Source organism: Chiloscyllium plagiosum, chromosome 31 (assembly GCF_004010195.1).
Source record: "Chiloscyllium plagiosum isolate BGI_BamShark_2017 chromosome 31, ASM401019v2, whole genome shotgun sequence".
NCBI lineage: Eukaryota > Metazoa > Chordata > Chondrichthyes > Orectolobiformes > Hemiscylliidae > Chiloscyllium > Chiloscyllium plagiosum.
This window is the reverse complement of record NC_057740.1, coordinates 29,317,275-29,323,757: the sequence shown is the minus strand read 5'-3', so window position 1 is coordinate 29,323,757 and position 6,483 is coordinate 29,317,275.

The following is a 6,483-nucleotide window of genomic DNA, read 5'->3' as shown; positions in this document are numbered from 1 at the left end:
ACTCAGAAACTCCTGCCATTGTTGCTCTACTGTCTTCCCCATTCGGCTCTGCTTCCAGTCGATGTTCATCAGTTCCTCTCTCACGCCCCTAAAATTACCCTTATTTAACTGTAACACCATTACATCCCACTTTGCCTTCTCTTTCAAATTGAAGCCTGAACTCTACCATATTATGATCACTGCCTGCTAAGTGTTCCCTTACATTATGATCTTTTATTAAGTCTGGTTCATTGCATTGAACAAAATCCATCACAACTCCATCACAAGCTGTTCCAAAAAGCAGTTCTGTAAGCATTCCATGAACTCCCTTTCTTTGGATCCACTGGCATCATTATTCACCCAGTCCACCTACATATTGAAGTCCCCCATGATCACAGTGACCATGCCTTTCTGAAATGCCCTATTTCCTGGTATATCTTGCATCCCTGGTCCTGACCACTGCTGGGAGGTCTGTACCTAACACTCATTATGTTTTTTTTTGCCTTTGTGGTTCCTCAATTCCACCCACACAGACTCCAATTAACCTGATCCTATGTCATTCAGTGCTATAGATTTAATCTCATTCTTAACTAACAAGGCAACTCCGCCCCGTCTGCCTTTTTAATAAGTTGTAAATCCTTGAATGTTTAACTGCTAATCTTGAAGCCTTTTTGTGATGCCTACCATATCATAATCATTCACGATGATTTGTGTCATTAATTGATCTATTTTGTTACGAATACTACGAGCATTTAGATAAAGCACCTTCATGCTAATTTTCTTATCCTCATGATTTCCAATATCCCTCATATGTCCTGTTATCATTCCTTCTTGCTTCATTTCTAGCCTGCTTTGAACTTAAACCCTACACACATGCCAACCTGCTGTTTATCTTTCTACTTGACTCCATACTCCCTGTTGCTTTCCCTGACTTAAGTTTAAAGTCCTAGTGACCGCCCTATTTATCCTTTTCGCCAGGATACTGGTTCCAGATCAGTTCAGGTGGAGACCATCCCATCAGTACAGATCCCTCCAGTTCCAAAACTGATGCCAATGTCCCATGAAATGGAATCCCTTTTCTCCCACCTGTTTACTTCCCTAATTTTCTTATCCCTATGCAAATTAGCAAGTGGCTTGGACTGTAATCCAGAGATTATCACCCTTGTGCTTGATAATCCCCAAACAGGTTCTCCTTCCTAGCCTTGCCTATGTTGTTAGTGCCAACGTGGACCACAACAACTGGACACCTCTTACTCTTCTAGACTCTAGCCAACAGAAATGAACCTGGTCCAATCTTTTCTCCAAAGGTAACTCACCTATTTCAAGTATTACTCTGATAAACATTGCATGAATTTCTCCCAACGCAGTTACATCCATCCTCAAAGTAAATGACCAATACTGTTAAAAAGTATTCGATGCAGTCTTACTTGTGCCCTGTATAACATAAGCATAGGCCCTCCATTTTTGTAATCAATTTTCTTTGTAATAAATTCTCTTATCAGCTTTCCTAAATACTTGCTTTATCTACACAGCAAACTAAAAAGAGATTCATACATTAGGTTATCCAGATACTGCTGTGACTTAGGACTCTGTAATCCCTCACCATTTAAATAACACATATTGGGGTTGTAGCGTCTACTACTCCCAGTCACACAAAAACAGAGGATTGTTAATGGAAGATTCCAATAGAAGCAAAGTGAGTTTCTCTGGGCCAAAGAGCATAAAAAATACAAGAAATTCAGTTTTCTGCAAGTTGGATATCTGCCAAATAGTGAAAGTTTTCATTTCTGGTCTTAAATCAATAAATAAATTTAATCATCTAGACATAAGCTATTAAATAGCAATCACTTTGACTCAAATTCTTGACTCTTAGTAACATTCAAAACTGGACTACAAAAAAAAATGTAGATCATGACTCCCTACAGTGTGGAAGCAAGCCATCTGGCCCCTTGACTCCTCACATTCCCCCTACCCCTGAAAAGCATCTGCACCCAATCCTTCTAACCCCACATTTCCCATGGCTAACTTAGCTAGCCTGCACATCCCTGGACAATTTGCTATGGCTAATCCACATAAACCACACATCTTTGGACTGTGGGAGGAAACCAGAACAACTGAAGGAAACCCTACAGACAGGGAGAATATGCAAACTCCACACAGGTAGTTGCCCAAAGCGGGAATTGAACCCAGCTCCTTGGTGGTGAGAGGCAGCAGTGCTGACCACTGTGCTACAATGTGGCATAAATTGATGCAGTTTTGAAAGTAGTCAACTATCAAGCTCAGTCACAAAAAGGATTTGGTACCCTTACATGATCTAAGAGTTAGAATATTAAGACAAAAGGTTCAAACTACTGAAATGTAGAATTTGATTTGAACTTAAGTACATGACAATAAAAAGTACAATGAAAAGTGTATAATGGTGCCTTAGATACAAGTACCCAGGTACAGAATCTTAAGAACAAAGTATTAAGAACGAACTGAGGTGTAGTGGACAGCAAAGAGGGTTACCTCAGATTACAACAGGATCTTGACCAGATGGGCCAATGGGCTGAGAAGTGGCAGGTGGAGTTTAATTCAGATAAATGCAAGATGCTGCATTTTCAGAAAGCAAATCTTAGCAGGACTTATACACTTAATGGTAAGGTCCTAGGGAGCATTGCTGAACAAAGACACTTTGGAGTGCAGGTTCATAGCTCCTTGAAAGTAGAGTCATAGGTAGATAGGATAGCGAAGGCAGCGCTTGGTATGTTTTCCTTTATTGGTCAGAGTATTGAGTCTAGGAGTTGCAAGGTCATGTTGCAGCTGTACAGGACATTGGTTAGGCCACTGTTGGAATATTGTGTGCAATTCTGGTCTCCTTCCTGTCAGAAAGAGGTTGTGAAACTTGAAAGGGTTCAGAAAAGATTTACAAGAATGTTGCCAGAGTTGGAGGATTTGAGCTATAGGGAGCTGAACAGGCTGGGGCTGTCTTTCCTGGAGCATCGGAGGCTGAAGGGTGACCTTATAGAGGTTTACAAAATTATGAGGGGCATGGATCGGGTAAATAGTCAGTCTTTTCCCTGGAGTCGGTGAGTCGAGAACTATAGGGCATAGGTTTAAGGTGAGAGGGGAAAGATATAAAAGAGACCCACAGGGCAACTTTTTCACGCAGAGGGTGGTACGTGTATGGAATGAACTGCCAGAAGAAGTGGAGGAGGCTGGTACAATTGTAACATTTAAGAGACAGTTGGATGGGATATGAATAGAAAGTGTTTGGAAGGATATGAGTTGGGTACTGGCAGGTGGGACTAGATTATCTACTTAAAATGGAGAGTTCAACTAATACAGGCTTTAAGTGCATAGTCATGGTGGGACCACACTTCAAGAAATCCCCCTCGACACCAAAAACCCATGCTGAGGCCATGTAGGACCGAGTATGTACCATTGAAAGACCACCCTATCAGGCCCATTGGGTTTGCACGGAGACCATGGCTGGGGAAGACGGAAGAGAGAATGAAAAAATAAACGCAAAAAAAGCAAAAGGAAATAGATGGACAGGACAAGCTCCATCTTAAGTATCTTAAACTGTCACTATGTTAGGTCTGTGAATTACCAAGCTCCACAGTAAACAAATTGATTTAGATTTTCATAAAAGCTAAGATGCAAGAATTCTTGGGGGCATTTACAAAACACTTTGATGCCATAATGGAGTTGAGGGTTTTTTTTTCTGGAAAGGTGAGCTAGTTAGCTTTTGTCATTTGTATCCATCTTCTACTCCCTAATGCCTTCCATTATTAGGTTCAACTGAACATTAATCTTTGTATAACTTGCAGAACAAGTTATTAAAAATAGCATATACTGATAATATAATAGGGGTGACAGTCATTCCTCAGCAATGTTTACTGCCCTCAAAGAAATGCATGATTATGCCAAATGATAATTGGAAACTTATAATTTAGCGTATAGTGATTGCGATTGTTATGGTTGTGGTACTGAATTACACAAATAGATGGGTTAGTGTAATACGTTATCATGTCCCAAGATGGCAAATTGGACACATGGAATTGCTCAAGTTACCTTATACCACCTATGAAGCTGTCATTTATTGCACATATGAGCCACATAACTGCCATGCTTCTGCAATAAACTCAAAGATGATACCATGTCGTTCCAGTGTGTAGCGAGTTCCTATTATTGGGAAAACAAGTACCCAACAATTCTGGCAGTGGCAGGATTGCAAGAGGATAAAGGGGAAGACTACCATTTCACTCTAATCAGTGCTTCTTATTAAAAACTCTCCAGTGGAATGACAGTCTGAAAATTTCCACTGTCTGATGCAAGCAGAAAATGCTACACAATTTTGGTTCTAATCTGTACAGGCCAATGTTAGGCCAACTTTTGGAATATTGATTGCAATTCTGGTCTCCTGCCTATCGGAAGGATGTTGTGAAACTCGAAAGGTTTCAGAAAATATTTACAATGATGTTACCAGGGTTGGAGGATTTGAGCTACAGGGAGAAGCCGAATAGGCTGGAGCTGTTTTTCCTCAATCGTTGGAGGCTGAGGGGTGACCTTATAGACGTTTATAAAAATCATGACGAGCATGGATAGGAAAAATAGAGAAGGCCTTTTCCCTGGGATGGGAGAGTCCAGAACTAGACGGCATAAGTTTAGAGCTGAGGGGGTAAAGATATAAAGGGACCTAAAGGGCAACATTTTCAAATAAAGAGAGTGGTGCGTATATGAAATGAGCTGCCAGAAGTGGGAGGCGGGTGAAGTTAAAGCATTTAAAAGGCATCTGGATGGGTATATGAATAAGAAAGGTTTAGAGGAGTATGAGTCAAGTACTGGCAAGTGGGACTAGATTAGGTTAGGATAGCTGGTTGGTATGGACACGTTGGACTGAAGGATCTGTTTCTGTGCTGTCCACCTCTATGACTATGAAATGAAACAATGATCTAATCAAGTCACCCACATTGCTAACTTGACATCAACTTGCTAAAAAAAGCAACAAAATTATTTTGATGGAAAGCTTAACAGATCAGTTACCAATTGAAGCTATTACCTCAAAGCTATCAGTTTGGCAAAATTCCTTTCTTACTGCAATGAGCTGGCAGTAGTTATAGTAACCAGCTTCAGTATTCTAAGCTGGTCACATCTTAGACTTTATAATGGGGTGGGGGGTGGTGGTGTGTGTGTCTGTGTGGCGGTAGTTAGAACTGCTGCCTCACAGCACCAGGGACACAGGTTCAATTCCAACCACTAGCAAATGTCTGTGCAGAGTTTGCACATTCTCCCACTGTCTGCGTGGGTTCCTTCTGGGTGCTCCGGTTTCCTCCCACAATCTAAAGATGCACAGGTTAGGTAAATTGGTCATAATAAATTGCACGTAGTGTTCAGGGATGTGTAGGTTAAGTGCATTAGTCAGGGGTAAATATCGGGTAGGAGAATGGATCTGGGTGGGTTGCTCTTCGGAAGGTCGGTGTGGACTTGTTTGGCTGAAGGGCAACTGTAGAGATTCCATGAAAAAACAATTTAGTGAAGCACGCAAAAAAATTAACATTTCGAATACATAACATTTTACAATCAGACAAACCTGTACATTTCATTAAGGGTTAATGCAATGTTATGAAAACCCAAGACTTTCATATAGATTTGAATGAAACAAATCACTATTACTTACTCCCAAAACTTTCATAAATCCCTATCAGCTCAAAACAGCTGTTGATAACACAAGTACCACCAAAACTTCATACACTGACAATATGGTTGACATGATCATGCAATAATTCTTTTTCAAAATTACCTACATTATTCACCTGTCTCCAATCTGGTTTATACAATCAAATCAAAGCTACCAGTTTTTTCCAATATTACTTCATTCAGTAGTAAATTTTCCCATATGCAAACGTCCAAATGTTAGGGCAAGTGCAAGCTAATCAAAAAATTGTATGCGATATACGTATTTGAAAGGCAATATTAATGATTTTTTGCCAATTACACACAGAGAACATAAATTACTTTCAATTTGTTTGGGCATATTACATTAAGAGGTTTTAATTATTTTGTTTCTAGCTCATGAGCGACAAGTAGTAATAAAAGGTTGATCAAATCATTTTTAAAAAGGTGAATCCCTGGTTGAATTGCTGGACTCTTCAAGCATTAAAGTACTTCAGTTATCTGTAAACATGAGTGGGTAATTCCTCATAACTCAAAATGTAAAATAATCCGAGAAAATACCCACTTCAGATTTTATTTTTGTTAAAAATTTTTAAAGTCTGTGAAAATAATCTTGGAAAGATAATACTGCTGTCAACATGACAAAATACACTTTTGGAAACATTTGTTTTCCAACCACCAAACGACAATGAGTTCACTATCATCCTACACAGCTGTTAACCAAAATACATATTTTTCTCAGGAGGAAATAATTTTCCTTCAATGTCATTTGATATTGAAGAGCAACCAACAGTTACATACTGGCAACATCATGGGTTTCGCTATTTCATCATAAGACAGCATACT